We start from the raw sequence: 16,919 nt of genomic DNA, 5'->3' as shown, positions 1-16,919 counted from the left end.
CCACAACCTTTGAATGGCCACACACCTGCGTCTAGAAGTCCAATGCGCTATCCATTGCGCCACAGAGCCCAGTATGTGTTAAAGTTTTGACAGTTGCTCTTCAGCATGAGGCTGAATGTCATGACCTAACAAGTGCTTATATAATAGAAAGGCACCGCTGGGATTTGAACCCAGGACTTCCTGTTTACTAGACAGGCACTATGACCAGCTAAGCCACGGCGCCACGCCATGGCTTTTTACTGTGCATTGGTGTCATTAGTGAGGAGCGATGAATTTTGTTGTTTTCAAGGAAAAAATGACTCTGGTGGGACTCAAACCCACAACCTTTGAATGGCCACACACCGGCGTCTAGAAGTCCAATGCGCTATCCATTGCGCCACAGAGCCCAGTATGTCTTAAAGTTTTGACAGTTGCTCTTCAGCAGGAGGCTAAATGTCATGACCTAACAAGTGCTTACATAAAGGAAAGGCACCGCTGGGATTTGAACCCAGGACTTCCTGTTTACTAGACAGGCGCTATGACCAGCTAAGCCACGGCGCCGCGCCATGGCTTTTTACTGTGCATTGGTGTCATTAGTGAGGAGCGATGAATTTTGTTGTTTTCAAAGAAAAAATGACTCGGGTGGGACTCGAACCCACAACCTTTGAATGGCCACACACCTGCGTCTAGAAGTCCAATGCGCTATCCATTGCGCCACAAAGCCCAGTTTGTGTTAAAGTTTTGACAGTTGCTCTTCAGCATGAGGCTGAATGTCATGACCTAACAACTGCTTACATAATAGAAAGGAACCGCTGGGATTTGAACCCAGCACTTCCTGTTTACTAGACAGGCGCTATGACCAGCTAAGCCACGGCGCCACGCCATGGCTTTTTACTGTGGATTGGTGTCATTAGTGAGGAGCGATGAATTTTGTTGTTTTCAAAGAAAAAACGACTCTGGTGGGACTCGAACCCACAACCTTTGAATGGCCACACACCTGCGTCTAGAAGTCTAATGCGCTATCCATTGCGCCACAGAGCCCAGTATGTGTTAAAGTTTTGACAGTTGCTCTTCAGCAGGAGGCTAAATGTCATGACCTAACAACTGCTTACATAATAGAAAGGCACCGCTGGGATTTGAACCCAGGACTTCCTGTTTACTAGACAGGCGCTATGACCAGCTAAGCCACGGCGCCGCGCCATGGGACTCGAACCCACAACCTTTGAATGGCCACACACCTGCGTCTAGAAGTCTAATGCGCTATCCATTGCGCCACAGAGCCCAGTATGTGTTAAAGTTTTGACAGTTGCTCTTCAGCATGAGGCTGAATGTCATGACCTAACAACTGCTTACATAATAGAAAGGCACCGCTGGGATTTGAACCCAGGACTTCCTGTTTACTAGACAGGCGCTATGACCAGCTAAGCCACGGCGCCACGCCATGGCTTTTTACTGTGGATTGGTGTCATTAGTGAGGAGCGATGAATTTTGTTGTTTTCAAAGAAAGAACGACTCTGGTGGTACTCGAACCCACAACCTTTGAATGGCCACACACCTGCGTCTAGAAGTCCAATGCGCTATCCATTGCGCCACAGAGCCCAGTATGTGTTAAAGTTTTGACAGTTGCTCTTCAGCATGAGGCTGAATGTCATGACCTAACAACTGCTTACATAATGGAAAGGCACCGCTGGGATTTGAACCCAGGACTTCCTGTTTACTAGACAGGCGCTATGACCAGCTAAGCCACGGCGCCACAGAGCCCAGTATGTCTTAAAGTTTTGACAGTTGCTCTTCAGCAGGAGGCTAAATGTCATGACCTAACAACTGCTTACATAAAGGAAAGGCACCGCTGGGATTTGAACCCAGGACTTCCTGTTTACTAGACAGGCGCTATGACCAGCTAAGCCACGGTGCCGCGCCATGGCTTTTTACTGTGCATTGGTGTCATTAGTGAGGAGCGATGAATTTTGTTGTTTTCAAAGAAAAAATGACTCGGGTGGGACTCGAACCCACAACCTTTGAATGGCCACACACCTGCGTCTAGAAGTCCAATGCGCTATCCATTGCGCCACAAAGCCCAGTTTGTGTTAAAGTTTTGACAGTTGCTCTTCAGCATGAGGCTGAATGTCATGACCTATCAACTGCTTACATAATAGAAAGGAACCGCTGGGATTTGAACCCAGCACTTCCTGTTTACTAGACAGGCGCTATGACCAGCTAAGCCACGGCGCCACGCCATGGCTTTTTACTGTGGATTGGTGTCATTAGTGAGGAGCGATGAATTTTGTTGTTTTCAAAGAAAAAATGACTCAGGTGGGACTCGAACCCACAACCTTTGAATGGCCACACACCTGCGTCTAGAAGTCCAATGCGCTATCCATTGCGCCACAAAGCCCAGTTTGTGTTAAAGTTTTGACAGTTGCTCTTCAGCATGAGGCTGAATGTCATGACCTAACAACTGCTTACATAATAGAAAGGAACCGCTGGGATTTGAACCCAGCACTTCCTGTTTACTAGACAGGCGCTATGACCAGCTAAGCCACGGCGCCACGCCATGGCTTTTTACTGTGGATTGGTGTCATTAGTGAGGAGCGATGAATTTTGTTGTTTTCAAAGAAAAAACGACTCTGGTGGGACTCGAACCCACAACCTTTGAATGGCCACACACCTGCGTCTAGAAGTCCAATGCGCTATCCATTGCGCCACAGAGCCCAGTATGTGTTAAAGTTTTGACAGTTGCTCTTCAGCATGAGGCTGAATGTCATGACCTAACAACTGCTTACATAATAGAAAGGCACCGCTGGGATTTGAACCCAGGACTTCCTGTTTACTAGACAGGCACTATGACCAGCTAAGCCACGGCGCCATGACATGGCTTTTTACTGTGGATTGGTGTCATTAGTGAGGAGCGATGAATTTTGTTGTTTTCAAAGAAAAAACGACTCTGGGGGGACTCGAACCCACAACCTTTGAATGGCCACACACCTGCGTCTAGAAGTCCAATGCGCTATCCATTGCGTCACAGAGCCCAGTATGTGTTAAAGTTTTGACAGTTGCTCTTCAGCATGAGGCTGAATGTCATGACCTAACAACTGCTTACATAATAGAAAGGCACCGCTGGGATTTGAACCCAGGACTTCCTGTTTACTAGACAGGCGCTATGACCAGCTAAGCCACGGCGCCACGCCATGGCTTTTTACTGTGGATTGGTGTCATTAGTGAGGAGCGATGAATTTTGTTGTTTTCAAAGAAAGAACGACTCTGGTGGTACTCGAACCCACAACCTTTGAATGGCCACACACCTGCGTCTAGAAGTCCAATGCGCTATCCATTGCGCCACAGAGCCCAGTATGTGTTAAAGTTTTGACAGTTGCTCTTCAGCATGAGGCTGAATGTCATGACCTAACAACTGCTTACATAATGGAAAGGCACCGCTGGGATTTGAACCCAGGACTTCCTGTTTACTAGACAGGCGCTATGACCAGCTAAGCCACGGCGCCACGCCATGGCTTTTTACTGTGGATTGGTGTCATTAGTGAGGAGCGATGAATTTTGTTGTTTTCAAAGAAAAAACGACTCTGGTGGGACTCGAACCCACAACCTTTGAATGGCCACACACCTGCGTCTAGAAGTCCAATGCGCTATCCATTGCGCCACAGAGCCCAGTATGTGTTAAAGTTTTGACAGTTGCTCTTCAGCATGAGGCTGAATGTCATGACCTAACAACTGCTTACATAATAGAAAGGCACCGCTGGGATTTGAACCCAGGACTTCCTGTTTACTAGACAGGCGCTATGACCAGCTAAGCCACGGCGCCACGCCATGGCTTTTTACTGTGGATTGGTGTCATTAGTGAGGAGCGATGAATTTTGTTGTTTTCAAAGAAAGAACGACTCTGGTGGTACTCGAACCCACAACCTTTGAATGGCCACACACCTGCGTCTAGAAGTCCAGCTTAGCTTAGCCGCAGCTTAGCTGGTCATAGCGCCTGTCTAGTAAACAGGAAGTCCTGGGTTCAAATCCCAGCGGTGCCTTTCTATTATGTAAGCAGTTGTTAGGTCATGACATTCAGCCTCATGCTGAAGAGCAACTGTCAAAACTTTAACACATACTGGGCTCTGTGGCGCAATGGATAGCGCATTGGACTTCTAGACGCAGGTGTGTGGCCATTCAAAGGTTGTGGGTTCGAGTCCCACCAGAGTCATTTTTTCTTTGAAAACAACAAAATTCATTGCTCCTCACTAATGACACCAATCCACAGTAAAAAGCCATGGCGTGGTGCCGTGGCTTAGCTGGTCATAGCGCCTGTCTAGTAAACAGGAAGTCCAGGGTTCAAATCCCAGCGGTGCCTTTCTATTATGTAAGCAGTTGTTAGGTCATGACATTCAGCCTCATGCTGAAGAGCAACTGTCATAACTTTAACACATACTGGGCTCTGTGGCGCAATGGATAGCGCATTGGACTTCTAGACGCAGGTGTGTGGCCATTCAAAGGTTGTGGGTTCGAGTCCCACCAGAGTCATTTTTTCTTTGAAAACAACAAAATTCATCGCTCCTCACTAATGACACCAATCCACAGTAAAAAGCCATGGCGTGGCGCCGTGGCTTAGCTGGTCATAGCGCCTGTCTAGTAAACAGGAAGTCCTGGGTTCCAATCCCAGCGATGCCTTTCTATTATGTAAGCAGTTGTTAGGTCATGACATTCAGCCTCATGCTGAAGAGCAACTGTCAAAACTTTAACACAAACTGGGCTATGTGGCGCAATGGATAGTGCATTGGACTTCTAGACGCAGGTGTGTGGTCATTCAAAGGTTGTGGGTTCGAGTCCCACCAGGGTCATTTTTTCTTTGAAAACAACAAAATTCATCGCTCCTCACTAATGACACCAATGCACAGTAAAAAGCCATGGCGCGGCACCGTGGCTTAGCTGGTCATAGCGCCTGTCTAGTAAACAGGAAGTCCTGGGTTCAAATCCCAGCGGTGCCTTTCCTTTATGTAAGCAGTTGTTAGGTCATGACATTTAGCCTCCTGCTGAAGAGCAACTGTCAAAACTTTAACACATACTGGGCTCTGTGGCGCAATGGATAGCGCATTAGACTTCTAGACGCAGGTGTGTGGCCATTCAAAGGTTGTGGGTTCGAGTCCCATGGCGCGGCGCCGCAGCTTAGCTGGTCATAGCGCCTGTCTAGTAAACAGGAAGTCCTGGGTTCAAATCCCAGCGGTGCCTTTCTATTATGTAAGCAGTTGTTAGGTCATGACATTCAGCCTCATGCTGAAGAGCAACTGTCAAAACTTTAACACATACTGGGCTCTGTGGCGCAATGGATAGCGCATTGGACTTCTAGACGCAGGTGTGTGGCCATTCAAAGGTTGTGGGTTCGAGTCCCCCCAGAGTCGTTTTTTCTTTGAAAACAACAAAATTCATCGCTCCTCACTAATGACACCAATGCACAGTAAAAAGCCATGGCACGGCGCCGTGGCTTAGCTGGTCATAGCTCCTGTCTAGTAAACAGGAAGTCATTGGTTCAAATCCCAGCGGTGCCTTTCTATTATGTAAGCAGTTGTTAGGTAATGACATTCAGCCTCATGCTGAAGTGCAACTGTCAAAACTTTAACACATACTGAGCTCTGTGGCGCAATGGATAGCGCATTGGACTTCTAGACGCATGTGTGTGGTCATTCAACGGTTGTGGGTTCGAGTCCCACCAGAGTCATTTTTTCTTTGAAAACAACAAAATTCATCGCTCCTCACTAATGACACCAATCCACAGTAAAAAGCCATGGTACGGCGCCGTGGCTTAGCTGGTCATAGCGCCTGTCTAGTAAACAGGAAGTCCTGGGTTCAAATCCCAGCGGTGCCTTTCTATTATGTAAGCAGTTGTTAGGTCATGACATTCAGCCTCATGCTGAAGAGCAACTATCAAAACTTTAACACATGCTGGGCTCTGTGGCGCAATGGATAGCGCATTGGACTTCTAGACGCAGGTGTGTGGCCATTCAAAGGTTGTGGGTTCGAGTCCCACCAGAGTCATTTTTTCTTTGAAAACAACAAAATTCATTGCTCCTCACTAATGACACCCATCCACAGTAAAAAACCATGGTACGGCGCCGTGGCTTAGCTGGTCATAGCGCCTGTCTAGTAAACAGGAAGTCCTGGGTTCAAATCCCAGCGGTGCCTTTCTGTTATGTTAGGTCATGACATTCAGCCTCCTGCTGAAGAGCAACTGTCAAAACTTTAACACATACTGAGCTCTGTGGCGCAATGTATAGCACATTGGACTTCTAGACGCAGGTGTGTGGCCATTCCAAGGTTGTGGGTTCGAGTCCTACCAGAGTCATCTTTTCTTTGAAAACAACAAAATTCATCGCTCCTCACTAAAGACACCAGTCCACAGTAAAAAGCCATGGAGTGGTGCCGTGGCTTAGCTGGTCATAGCGCCTGTCTAGTAAACAGGAAGTCCTGGGTTCAAATCCCAGCGGCGCCTTTCTATTATGTAAGCAGTTGTTAGGTCATGACATTCAGCCTCATGCTGAAGAGCAACTGTCAAAACTTTAACACATACTGTTGGCTCTGTGGCGCAATGGATAGTGCATTGGACTTCTAGACGCAGGTGTGTGGCCATTCAAATGTTGTGTGTTCGAGTCCCACCAGAGTCGTTTTTTTCTTTGAAAACAACAAAATTCATCGCTCCTCACTAATGACACCAATCCACAGTAAAAAGCCATGGCGCGGCGCTGTGGCTTAGCTGGTCATAGCGCCTGTCTAGTAAACAGGAAGTCCTGGGTTCAAATCCCACCGGTGCCTTTCCTTTATGTAAGTAGTTGTTAGGTCATGACATTTAGCCTCCTCCTGAAGAGCAACTGTCAAAACTTTAACACATACTGGGCTCTGTGGCGCAATGGATAGCGCATTGGACTTCTAGACGCAGGTGTGTGGCCATTCAAAGGTTGTGGGTTCGAGTCCCACCAGAGTCATTTTTTCTTTGAAAACAACAAAATTCATCGCTCCTCACTAATGACACCAATCCACAGTAAAAAGCCGTGGCTTAGCTGGTCATAGCGCCTGTCTAGTAAACAGGAAGTCCTGGGTTCAAATCCCAGCGGTTCCTTTCCTTTATGTAAGCAGTTGTTAGGTCATGACATTTAGCCTCCTGCTGAAGAGCAACTGTCATAACTTTAACACATACTGGGCTCTGTGGCGCAATGGATAGCGCATTGGACTTCTAGATGCAGGTGAGTTGCCATTCAAAGGTTGTGGGTTCGAGTCCCACCAGAGTCTTTTTTTCTATGAAAACAACAAAATTCATCGCTCCTCACTAAAGACACCAATCCACAGTAAAAAGCCATGGTACGGCGCCGTGGCTTAGCTGGTCATAGCGCCTGTCTAGTAAACAGGAAGTCCTGGGTTCAAATCCCAGCGGTGCCTTTCTATTATGTAAGCAGTTGTTAGGTAATGACATTCAGCCTCATGCTGAAGTGCAACTGTCAAAACTTTAACACATACTGAGCTCTGTGGCGCAATGGATAGCGCATTGGACTTCTAGACGCATGTGTGTGGTCATTCAACGGTTGTGGGTTCGAGTCCCACCAGAGTCATTTTTTCTTTGAAAACAACAAAATTCATCGCTCCTCACTAATGACACCAATCCACAGTAAAAAGCCATGGTACGGCGCCGTGGCTTAGCTGGTCATAGCGCCTGTCTAGTAAACAGGAAGTCCTGGGTTCAAATCCCAGGGGTGCCTTTCTATTATGTAAGCAGTTGTTAGGTCATGACATTCAGCCTCATGCTGAAGAGCAACTATCAAAACTTTAACACATGCTGGGCTCTGTGGCGCAATGGATAGCGCATTGGACTTCTAGACGCAGGTGTGTGGCCATTCAAAGGTTGTGGGTTCGAATCCCACCAGAGTCATTTTTTCTTTGAAAACAACAAAATTCATTGCTCCTCACTAATGACACCCATCCACAGTATAAAACCATGGTACGGCGCCGTGGCTTAGCTGGTCATAGCGCCTGTCTAGTAAACAGGAAGTCCTGGGTTCAAATCCCAGCGGTGCCTTTCTGTTATGTTAGGTCATGACATTCAGCCTCCTGCTGAAGAGCAACTGTCATAACTTTAACACATACTGGGCTCTGTGGCGCAATGGATAGCGCATTGGACTTCTAGACGCAGGTGTGTGGCCATTCAAAGGTTGTGTGATCGAGTCCAACCAGAGTCATTTTTTCTTTGAAAACTAAATTCATCGCTCCTCACTAATGACACCAATCCACAGTAAACAGCCATGGTACGGCTCCGTGGCTTAGCTGGTCATAGCGCCTGTCTAGTAAACAGGAAGTCCTGGGTTCAAATCCCAGCGGTGCCTTTCTATTATGTAAGCAGTTGTTAGGTCATGACATTCAGCCTCATGCTGAAGAGCAACTGTCAAAACTTTAACACATACTGAGCTCTGTGGCGCAATGTATAGCACATTGGACTTCTAGACGCAGGTGTGTGGCCATTCCAAGGTTGTGGGTTCGAGTCCTACCAGAGTCATCTTTTCTTTGAAAACAACAAAATTCATCGCTCCTCACTAAAGACACCAGTCCACAGTAAAAAGCCATGGAGTGGTGCCGTGGCTTAGCTGGTCATAGCGCCTGTCTAGTAAACAGGAAGTCCTGGGTTCAAATCCCAGCGGTTCCTTTCCTTTATGTAAGCAGTTGTTAGGTCATGACATTTAGCCTCCTGCTGAAGAGCAACTGTCATAACTTTAACACATACTGGGCTCTGTGGCGCAATGGATAGCGCATTGGACTTCTAGACGCAGGTGTGTGGCCATTCAAAGGTTGTGTGATCGAGTCCAACCAGAGTCATTTTTTCTTTGAAAACTAAATTCATCGCTCCTCACTAATGACACCAATCCACAGTAAACAGCCATGGTACGGCTCCGTGGCTTAGCTGGTCATAGCGCCTGTCTAGTAAACAGGAAGTCCTGGGTTCAAATCCCAGCGGTGCCTTTCTATTATGTAAGCAGTTGTTAGGTCATGACATTCAGCCTCATGCTGAAGAGCAACTGTCAAAACTTTAACACATACTGTTGGCTCTGTGGCGCAATGGATAGTGCATTGGACTTCTAGACGCAGGTGTGTGGCCATTCAAATGTTGTGTGTTCGAGTCCCACCAGAGTCGTTTTTTTCTTTGAAAACAACAAAATTCATCGCTCCTCACTAATGACACCAATCCACAGTAAAAAGCCATGGCGTGGCGCTGTGGCTTAGCTGGTCATAGCGCCTGTCTAGTAAACAGGAAGTCCTGGGTTCAACTCCCACCGGTGCCTTTCCTTTATGTAAGCAGTTGTTAGGTCATGACATTTAGCCTCCTCCTGAAGAGCAACTGTCAAAACTTTAACACATACTGGGCTCTGTGGCGCAATGGATAGCGCATTGGACTTCTAGACGCAGGTGTGTGGCCATTCAAAGGTTGTGGGTTCGAGTCCCACCAGAGTCATTTTTTCTTTGAAAACAACAAAATTCATCGCTCCTCACTAATGACACCAATCCACAGTAAAAAGCCGTGGCTTAGCTGGTCATTGCGCCTGTCTAGTAAACAGGAAGTCCTGGGTTCAAATCCCAGCGGTTCCTTTCCTTTATGTAAGCAGTTGTTAGGTCATGACATTTAGCCTCCTGCTGAAGAGCAACTGTCAAAACTTTAACACATACCGAGCTCTGTGGCGCAATGGATAGCGCATTAGACTTCTAGACACAGGTGTGTGGCCATTCAAAGGTTGTGGGTTCGAGTCTCACCAGAGTTGTTTTTTCTTTGAAAACAACTAAATTCATCGCTCCTCACTAATGACACAAATCCACAGTAAAAAGCCATGGTACGGCGCCGTGGCTTAGCTGGTCATAGCTCCTGTCTAGTAAGCAGGAAGTCCTGGGTTCAAATCCCAGTGGTGCCTTTCTGTTATGTTAGGTCATGACATTCAGCCTCCTGCTGAAGAGCAACTGTCAAAACTTTAACACATACCGAGCTCTGTGGCGCAATGGATAGCGCATTAGACTTCTAGACACAGGTGTGTGGCCATTCAAAGGTTGTGGGTTCGAGTCTAACCAGAGTTGTTTTTTCTTTGAAAACAACTAAATTCATCGCTCCTCACTAATGACACCAATCCACAGTAAAAAGCCATGGTACGGCGCCGTGGCTTAGCTGGTCATAGCGCCTGTCTAGTAAACAGGAAGTCCTGGGTTCAAATCCCAGCGGTGCCTTTCTATTATGTAAGCAGTTGTTAGGTCATGACATTCAGCCTCATGCTGAAGAGCAACTGTCAAAACTTTAACACATACTGAGCTCTGTGGCGCAATGGATAGCGCATTGGACTTCTAGACGCATGTGTGTGGTCATTCAAAGGTTGTGTGTTCGAGTCCCACTAGAGTCGTTTTTTCTTTGAAAACAACAAAATTCATCACTCCTCACTAATGACACCAATCCACAGTAAAAAGCCATGGCGCGGTGCCGTGGCTTAGCTGGTCATAGCGCATGTCTAGTAAACAGGAAGTCCTGGGTTCAAATCCCAGCGGTGCCTTTCTGTTATGTTAGGTCATGACATTCAGCCTCCTGCTGAAGAGCAACTGTCAAAACTTTAACACATACCGAGCTCTGTGGCGCAATGGATAGCGCATTAGACTTCTAGACACAGGTGTGTGGCCATTCAAAGGTTGTGGGTTCGAGTCTCACCAGAGTTGTTTTTTCTTTGAAAACAACTAAATTCATCGCTCCTCACTAATGACACCAATCCACAGTAAAAAGCCATGGTACGGCGCATGTGTGTGGTCATTCAAAGGTTGTGGGTTCGAGTCCCACTAGAGTCGTTTTTTCTTTGAAAACAACAAAATTCATCACTCCTCACTAATGACACCAATCCACAGTAAAAAGCCGTGGCTTAGCTAGTCATAGCGCCTGTCTAGTAAACAGGAAGTCCTGGGTTCAAATCCCAGCGGTTCCTTTCCTTTATGTAAGCAGTTGTTAGGTCATGACATTTAGCCTCCTGCTGAAGAGCAACTGTCATAACTTTAACACATACTGGGCTCTGTGGCGCAATGGATAGCGCATTGGACTTCTGGACGAAGGTGTGTGGCCATTCAAAGGTTGTGTGATCGAGTCCAACCAGAGTCGTTTTTTCTTTGAAAACTAAATTCATCGCTCCTCACTAATGACACCAATCCACAGTAAACAGCCTTGGTACGGCTCCGCGGCTTAGCTGGTCATAGCGCCTGTCTAGTAAACAGGAAGTCCTGGGTTCAAATCCTAGCGGTGCCTTTCTATTATGTAAGCAGTTGTTAGGTCATGACATTCATCCACAGTAAAAAGCCATGGTACGGCGCCGTGGCTTAGCTGGTCATAGCGCTTGTCTAGTAAACAGGAAGTCCTGGGTTCAAATCCCAGTGGTGCCTTTCTATTATGTAAGCAGTTGTTAGGTCATGACATTCAGCCTCATGCTGAAGAGCAACTGTCAAAACTTTAACAAATACTGGGCTCTGTGGCGCAATGGATAGCGCATTGGACTTCTAGATGCAGGTGTGTTGCCATTCAAAGGTTGTGGGTTTGAGTCCCACCAGAGTCATTTTTTCTTTGAAAACAACAAAATTCATCGCTCCTCACTAATGACACCAATCCACAGTAAAAAGCCATAGTACGGCGCCGTGGCTTAGCTGGTCATAGCGCCTGTCTAGTAAACAGGAAGTCCTGGGTTCAAATCCCAGCGGTGCCTTTCTATTATGTAAGCAGTTGTTAGGTCATGACATTCAGCCTCACGCTGAAGAGCAACTGTCAAAACTTTAACAAATACTGGGCTCTGTGGCGCAATGGATAACTTTAACACATACTGAGCTCTGTGGCGCAATGTATAGCGCATTGGACTTCTAGACGCATGTGTGTGGCCATTCAAAGGTTGTGGGTTCAAGTCCCACCAGAGTCGTTTTTTCTTTGAAAACAACAAAATTCATTGCTCCTCACTAATGACACCAATCCACAGTAAAAAGCCATGGTACGGCGCCGTGGCTTAGCTGGTCATAGCGCCTGTCTAGTAAACAGGAAGTCCTGTGTTCAAATCCCAGTGGTGCCTTTCTGTTATGTTAGGTCATGACATTCAGCCTCCTGCTGAAGAGCAACTGTCAAAACTTTAACACATACTGGGCTCTGTGGCGCAATGGATAGCGCATTGGACTTCTAGATGCAGGTGTGTTGCCATTCAAAGGTTGTGGGTTTGAGTCCCACCACAGTCATTTTTTCTTTGAAAACAACAAAATTCATCGCTCCTCACTAAAGACACCAATCCACAGTAAAAAGCCATGGTACAGCGCCGTGGCCTAGCTGGTCATAGCGCCTGTCTAGTAAACAGGAAGTCCTGGGTTCAAATCCCAGCGGTGCCTTTCTATTATGTAAGCAGTTGTTAGGTCATGACATTCAGCCTCATGCTGAAGAGCAACTGTCAAAACTTTAACACATACTGAGCTCTGTGGCGCAATGGATAGCGCATTGGACTTCTAGACGCATGTGTGTGGTCATTCAAAGGTTGTGGGTTCGAGTCCCACTAGAGTCGTTTTTTCTTTGAAAACAACAAAATTCATCACTCCTCACTAATGACACCAATCCACAGTAAAAAGCCATGGCGCGGTGCCGTGGCTTAGCTGGTCATAGCGCATGTCTAGTAAACAGGAAGTCCTGGGTTCAAATCCTAGCGGTGCCTTTCTATTATGTAAGCAGTTGTTAGGTCATGACATTCATCCACAGTAAAAAGCCATGGTACGGCGCCGTGGCTTAGCTGGTCATAGCGCCTGTCTAGTAAACAGGAAGTCCTGGGTTCAAATCCCAGTGGTGCCTTTCTATTATGTAAGCAGTTGTTAGGTCATGACATTCAGCCTCATGCTGAAGAGCAACTGTCAAAACTTTAACAAATACTGGGCTCTGTGGCGCAATGGATAGCGCATTGGACTTCTAGATGCAGGTGTGTTGCCATTCAAAGGTTGTGGGTTTGAGTCCCACCAGAGTCATTTTTTCTTTGAAAACAACAAAATTCATCGCTCCTCACTAATGACACCAATCCACAGTAAAAAGCCATAGTACGGCGCCGTGGCTTAGCTGGTCATAGCGCCTGTCTAGTAAACAGGAAGTCCTGGGTTCAAATCCCAGCGGTGCCTTTCTATTATGTAAGCAGTTGTTAGGTCATGACATTCAGCCTCATGCTGAAGAGCAACTGTCAAAACTTTAACAAATACTGGGCTCTGTGGCGCAATGGATAACTTTAACACATACTGAGCTCTGTGGCGCAATGTATAGCGCATTGGACTTCTAGACGCAGGTGTGTGGCCATTCAAAGGTTGTGGGTTCAAGTCCCACCAGAGTCGTTTTTTCTTTGAAAACAACAAAATTCATTGCTCCTCACTAATGACACCAATCCACAGTAAAAAGCCATGGTACGGCGCCGTGGCTTAGCTGGTCATAGCGCCTGTCTAGTAAACAGGAAGTCCTGTGTTCAAATCCCAGTGGTGCCTTTCTGTTATGTTAGGTCATGACATTCAGCCTCCTGCTGAAGAGCAACTGTCAAAACTTTAACACATACTGGGCTCTGTGGCGCAATGGATAGCGCATTGGACTTCTAGATGCAGGTGTGTTGCCATTCAAAGGTTGTGGGTTTGAGTCCCACCACAGTCATTTTTTCTTTGAAAACAACAAAATTCATCGCTCCTCACTAAAGACACCAATCCACAGTAAAAAGCCATGGTACAGCGCCGTGGCCTAGCTGGTCATAGCGCCTGTCTAGTAAACAGGAAGTCCTGGGTTCAAATCCCAGCGGTGCCTTTCTGTTATGTTAGGTCATGACATTCAGCCTCCTGCTGAAGAGCAACTGTCAAAACTTTAACACATACTGAGCGCTGTGGCGCAATGGATAGTGCATTAGACTTCTAGACACAGGTGTGTGGCCATTCAAAGGTTGTGGGTTCGAGTCTCACCAGAGTTGTTTTTTCTTTGAAAACAACTAAATTCATCGCTCCTCACTAATGACACCAATCCACAGTAAAAAGCCATGGTACGGCGCCGTGGCTTAGCTGGTCATAGCTCCTGTCTAGTAAACAGGAAGTCCTGGGTTCAAATCCCAGCGGTGCCTTTCTATTATGTAAGCAGTTGTTAGGTCATGACATTCAGCCTCATGCTGAAGAGCAACTGTCAAAACTTTAACAAATACTGGGCTCTGTGGCGCAATGGATAACTTTAACACATACTGAGCTCTGTGGCGCAATGTATAGCGCCTTGGACTTCTAGACGCAGGTGTGTTGCCATTCAAAGGTTGTGGGTTCGAGTCCCACCAGAGTCATTTTTTATTTGAAAACAACAAAATTCATCGCTCCTCACTAATGACACCAATCCACAGTAAAAAGCCATGGTACGGCGCCGTGGCTTAGCTGGTCATAGCGCCTGTCTAGTAAACAGGAAGTCCTGGGTTCAAATCCCAGCGGTGCCTTTCTATTATGTAAGCAGTTGTTAGGTCATGACATTCAGCCTCATGCTGAAGAGCAACTGTCAAAACTTTAACAAATACTGGGCTCTGTGGCGCAATGGATAGCGCATTGGACTTCTAGATGCAGGTGAGTTGCCATTCAAAGGTTGTGGGTTCGAGTCCCACCAGAGTCATTTTTTCTTTGAAAACAACAAAATTCATCGCTCCTCACTAAAGACACCAATCCACAGTAAAAAGCCATGGTACGGCGCTGTGGCTTAGCTGGTCATAGCGCCTGTCTAGTAAACAGGAAGTCCTGGGTTCAAATCCCAGCGGTGCCTTTCTATTATGTAAGCAGTTGTTAGGTCATGACATTCAGCCTCATGCTGAAGAGCAACTGTCAAAACTTTAACACATACTGAGCTCTGTGGCGCAATGGATAGCGCATTGGACTTCTAGACACATGTGTGTGGTCATTCAAAGGTTGTGGGTTCGAGTCCCACCAGAGTCATTTTTTCTTTGAAAACAACAAAATTCATCGCTACTCACTAATGACACCAATCCACAGTAAAAAGCCAGGGCGTGGAGCTGTAGCTTAGCTGGTCATAGCGCCTGTCTAGTAAACAGGAAGTCCTGGTTTCAAATCCCAGCGGTGCCTTTCCTTTATGTAAGCAGTTGTTAGGTCATGACATTTAGCCTCCTGCTGAAGAGCAACTGTCAAAACTTTAACACATACTGGGCTCTGTGGTGCAATGGATAGCGCATTGGACTTCTAGACGCAGGTGTGTGGCCATTCAAAGTTTGTGGGTTCGAGTCCCACTAGAGTCGTCTTTTCTTTGAAAACAACAAAATTCATCACTCCTCACTAATGACACCAATCCACAGTAAAAAGCCATGGCGCGGCGCCGTGGCTTAGCTGGTCATAGCGCCTGTCTAGTAAACAGGAAGTCCTGGGTTCAAATCCCAGCGGTGCCTTTCTGTTATGTTAGGTCATGACATTCAGCCTCCTGCTGAAGAGCAACTGTCAAAACTTTAACACATACTGGGCTCTGGTGCGCAATGGATAGCGCATTGGACATCTAGACGCAGGTGTGTGGCCATTCAAAGGTTGTGGGTTCGAGTCCCACCAGAGTCGTTTTTTCTTTGAAAACAACTAAATTCATCGCTCCTCACTAATGGTCATAGCGACTGTCTAGTAAACAGGAAGTCCTGGGTTCAAATCCCAGCAGTGCCTTTCCTTTATGTAAGCAGTTGTTAGGTCATGACATTAAGCCTCCTGCTGAAAAGCAACTGTCAAAACTTTAACACGTACTGGAATATGTGGCCCAATGGATAGCGCATTGAACATCTAGAAGCAGGTGTGTGGACATTCAAAGGTTGTGGGTTTGAGTCCCACCAGAGTCATTTTTTCTTTGAAAACAACAAAATTCATCGCTCCTCACTATTGACACCAATCCACAGTAAAAATCCATGGCGTGGCGCCGTGGCTTAGCTGGTCATAGCGCCTGTCTAGTAAACAGGAAGTCCTGGGTTCAAATCCCAGCGGTGCCTTTCTACTATGTAAGCAGTTGTTAGGTCATGACATTCAGCCTCATGCTGAAGAGCAAGTGTCAAAACTTTAACACATACTGGGCTCTGTGGCGCAATGGATAGCGCATTGGACTTCTAGAACCAGGTGTGTGGCCATTCGAAGGTTGTGGGTTTGAGTCCCACCAGAGTCGTTTTTTCTTTGAAAACAACAAAATTCATCGCTCCTCACTAATGGTCATAGCGCCTGTCTAGTAAACAGGAAGTCCTGGGTTCAAATCCCAGCGGTGCCTTTCTATTATGTAAGCAGTTGTTAGGTCATGACATTCAGCCTCATGCTGAAGAGCAACTGTCAAAACTTTAACACATACTGGGCTCTGGTGCGCAGTGGACAGCGCATTGGACATCTAGACGCAGGTGTGTGGCCATTCAAAGGTTGTGGGTTCGAGTCCCACAAGAGTCGTTTTTTCTTTGAAAACAACAAAATTCATTGCTCCTCACTAAAGACACCAGTCCACAGTAAAAAGCCATGGCGTGGCGCCGTGGCTTAGCTGGTCATAGCGCCTGTCTAGTAAACAGGAAGTCCTGGGTTCAAATCCCAGCGGTGCCTTTCCTTTATGTAAGCAGTTGTTAGGTCATGACATTAAGCCTCCTGCTGAAGAGCAACTGTCAAAACTTTAACACGTACTGGACTATGTGGCGCAATGGATAGCGCATTGGACATCTAGACGCAGGTGTGTGGCCATTCGAAGGTTGTGGGTTCGAGTCCCACCAGAGTCGTTTTTTCTTTGAAAACAACAAAATTCATCGCTCCTCACTAATGACACCAATCCACAGTAAAAAGCCATGGCATGGCGCCGTGGCTTAGCTGGTCATAGCGCCTGTCTAGTAAACAGGAAATCCTGGGTTCAAATCCCAGCAGTGCCTTTCCTTTATGTAAAC

At 46.7% G+C, this 16,919-nt stretch overlaps 27 non-coding genes across 27 annotated transcripts; 22 read left to right on the top strand and 5 right to left on the bottom strand.

The window, feature by feature from the left end:
- Positions 1 to 296: 296 nt before the first annotated feature.
- On the bottom strand, positions 297 to 386 carry trnar-ucu (transfer RNA arginine (anticodon UCU)). Its single transcript is given in 2 exon segments — positions 297 to 332; positions 350 to 386. It is a non-coding gene; the product is annotated as a tRNA-Arg (tRNA).
- A 1,434-nt stretch (positions 387 to 1,820) lies between these two features.
- On the bottom strand, positions 1,821 to 1,894 carry trnat-agu (transfer RNA threonine (anticodon AGU)). Its single transcript has one exon. It is a non-coding gene; the product is annotated as a tRNA-Thr (tRNA).
- Positions 1,895 to 2,284: 390 nt separating this feature from the next.
- trnar-ucu (transfer RNA arginine (anticodon UCU)) lies at positions 2,285 to 2,374 on the bottom strand. The gene is given in 2 exon segments: positions 2,285 to 2,320; positions 2,338 to 2,374. It is a non-coding gene; the product is annotated as a tRNA-Arg (tRNA).
- Positions 2,375 to 2,601: 227 nt separating this feature from the next.
- On the bottom strand, positions 2,602 to 2,691 carry trnar-ucu (transfer RNA arginine (anticodon UCU)). The gene is given in 2 exon segments: positions 2,602 to 2,637; positions 2,655 to 2,691. It is a non-coding gene; the product is annotated as a tRNA-Arg (tRNA).
- Positions 2,692 to 3,552: 861 nt separating this feature from the next.
- Positions 3,553 to 3,642, bottom strand: trnar-ucu (transfer RNA arginine (anticodon UCU)). Its single transcript is given in 2 exon segments — positions 3,553 to 3,588; positions 3,606 to 3,642. It is a non-coding gene; the product is annotated as a tRNA-Arg (tRNA).
- Positions 3,643 to 4,093: 451 nt separating this feature from the next.
- Positions 4,094 to 4,183, top strand: trnar-ucu (transfer RNA arginine (anticodon UCU)). The gene is given in 2 exon segments: positions 4,094 to 4,130; positions 4,148 to 4,183. It is a non-coding gene; the product is annotated as a tRNA-Arg (tRNA).
- Positions 4,184 to 4,410: 227 nt separating this feature from the next.
- On the top strand, positions 4,411 to 4,500 carry trnar-ucu (transfer RNA arginine (anticodon UCU)). The gene is given in 2 exon segments: positions 4,411 to 4,447; positions 4,465 to 4,500. It is a non-coding gene; the product is annotated as a tRNA-Arg (tRNA).
- A 390-nt stretch (positions 4,501 to 4,890) lies between these two features.
- trnat-agu (transfer RNA threonine (anticodon AGU)) lies at positions 4,891 to 4,964 on the top strand. The gene has a single exon. It is a non-coding gene; the product is annotated as a tRNA-Thr (tRNA).
- Positions 4,965 to 5,765: 801 nt separating this feature from the next.
- Positions 5,766 to 5,839, top strand: trnat-agu (transfer RNA threonine (anticodon AGU)). Its single transcript has one exon. It is a non-coding gene; the product is annotated as a tRNA-Thr (tRNA).
- An 80-nt stretch (positions 5,840 to 5,919) lies between these two features.
- Positions 5,920 to 6,009, top strand: trnar-ucu (transfer RNA arginine (anticodon UCU)). The gene is given in 2 exon segments: positions 5,920 to 5,956; positions 5,974 to 6,009. It is a non-coding gene; the product is annotated as a tRNA-Arg (tRNA).
- A 73-nt stretch (positions 6,010 to 6,082) lies between these two features.
- On the top strand, positions 6,083 to 6,156 carry trnat-agu (transfer RNA threonine (anticodon AGU)). The gene has a single exon. It is a non-coding gene; the product is annotated as a tRNA-Thr (tRNA).
- A 707-nt stretch (positions 6,157 to 6,863) lies between these two features.
- Positions 6,864 to 6,953, top strand: trnar-ucu (transfer RNA arginine (anticodon UCU)). The gene is given in 2 exon segments: positions 6,864 to 6,900; positions 6,918 to 6,953. It is a non-coding gene; the product is annotated as a tRNA-Arg (tRNA).
- Positions 6,954 to 7,167: 214 nt separating this feature from the next.
- On the top strand, positions 7,168 to 7,257 carry trnar-ucu (transfer RNA arginine (anticodon UCU)). The gene is given in 2 exon segments: positions 7,168 to 7,204; positions 7,222 to 7,257. It is a non-coding gene; the product is annotated as a tRNA-Arg (tRNA).
- A 73-nt stretch (positions 7,258 to 7,330) lies between these two features.
- On the top strand, positions 7,331 to 7,404 carry trnat-agu (transfer RNA threonine (anticodon AGU)). Its single transcript has one exon. It is a non-coding gene; the product is annotated as a tRNA-Thr (tRNA).
- A 397-nt stretch (positions 7,405 to 7,801) lies between these two features.
- Positions 7,802 to 7,891, top strand: trnar-ucu (transfer RNA arginine (anticodon UCU)). Its single transcript is given in 2 exon segments — positions 7,802 to 7,838; positions 7,856 to 7,891. It is a non-coding gene; the product is annotated as a tRNA-Arg (tRNA).
- A 73-nt stretch (positions 7,892 to 7,964) lies between these two features.
- Positions 7,965 to 8,038, top strand: trnat-agu (transfer RNA threonine (anticodon AGU)). Its single transcript has one exon. It is a non-coding gene; the product is annotated as a tRNA-Thr (tRNA).
- Positions 8,039 to 9,373: 1,335 nt separating this feature from the next.
- Positions 9,374 to 9,463, top strand: trnar-ucu (transfer RNA arginine (anticodon UCU)). The gene is given in 2 exon segments: positions 9,374 to 9,410; positions 9,428 to 9,463. It is a non-coding gene; the product is annotated as a tRNA-Arg (tRNA).
- Positions 9,464 to 10,147: 684 nt separating this feature from the next.
- Positions 10,148 to 10,221, top strand: trnat-agu (transfer RNA threonine (anticodon AGU)). The gene has a single exon. It is a non-coding gene; the product is annotated as a tRNA-Thr (tRNA).
- Positions 10,222 to 11,486: 1,265 nt separating this feature from the next.
- Positions 11,487 to 11,576, top strand: trnar-ucu (transfer RNA arginine (anticodon UCU)). The gene is given in 2 exon segments: positions 11,487 to 11,523; positions 11,541 to 11,576. It is a non-coding gene; the product is annotated as a tRNA-Arg (tRNA).
- A 73-nt stretch (positions 11,577 to 11,649) lies between these two features.
- Positions 11,650 to 11,723, top strand: trnat-agu (transfer RNA threonine (anticodon AGU)). Its single transcript has one exon. It is a non-coding gene; the product is annotated as a tRNA-Thr (tRNA).
- A 1,192-nt stretch (positions 11,724 to 12,915) lies between these two features.
- On the top strand, positions 12,916 to 13,005 carry trnar-ucu (transfer RNA arginine (anticodon UCU)). Its single transcript is given in 2 exon segments — positions 12,916 to 12,952; positions 12,970 to 13,005. It is a non-coding gene; the product is annotated as a tRNA-Arg (tRNA).
- A 73-nt stretch (positions 13,006 to 13,078) lies between these two features.
- trnat-agu (transfer RNA threonine (anticodon AGU)) lies at positions 13,079 to 13,152 on the top strand. The gene has a single exon. It is a non-coding gene; the product is annotated as a tRNA-Thr (tRNA).
- Positions 13,153 to 14,400: 1,248 nt separating this feature from the next.
- trnat-agu (transfer RNA threonine (anticodon AGU)) lies at positions 14,401 to 14,474 on the top strand. The gene has a single exon. It is a non-coding gene; the product is annotated as a tRNA-Thr (tRNA).
- Positions 14,475 to 14,554: 80 nt separating this feature from the next.
- On the top strand, positions 14,555 to 14,644 carry trnar-ucu (transfer RNA arginine (anticodon UCU)). The gene is given in 2 exon segments: positions 14,555 to 14,591; positions 14,609 to 14,644. It is a non-coding gene; the product is annotated as a tRNA-Arg (tRNA).
- Positions 14,645 to 15,351: 707 nt separating this feature from the next.
- trnat-agu (transfer RNA threonine (anticodon AGU)) lies at positions 15,352 to 15,425 on the top strand. Its single transcript has one exon. It is a non-coding gene; the product is annotated as a tRNA-Thr (tRNA).
- A 502-nt stretch (positions 15,426 to 15,927) lies between these two features.
- On the top strand, positions 15,928 to 16,001 carry trnat-agu (transfer RNA threonine (anticodon AGU)). The gene has a single exon. It is a non-coding gene; the product is annotated as a tRNA-Thr (tRNA).
- Positions 16,002 to 16,513: 512 nt separating this feature from the next.
- trnat-agu (transfer RNA threonine (anticodon AGU)) lies at positions 16,514 to 16,587 on the top strand. The gene has a single exon. It is a non-coding gene; the product is annotated as a tRNA-Thr (tRNA).
- The last annotated feature ends 332 nt before the right edge of the window (positions 16,588 to 16,919 follow it).

Source organism: Brachyhypopomus gauderio, unplaced genomic scaffold (genome assembly GCF_052324685.1).
Source record: "Brachyhypopomus gauderio isolate BG-103 unplaced genomic scaffold, BGAUD_0.2 sc98, whole genome shotgun sequence".
Classification (NCBI taxonomy): Eukaryota; Metazoa; Chordata; class Actinopteri; order Gymnotiformes; family Hypopomidae; genus Brachyhypopomus; species Brachyhypopomus gauderio.
Note: the sequence above shows the minus strand (reverse complement) of the source record. Positions and strands in the feature narration are given on the sequence as shown.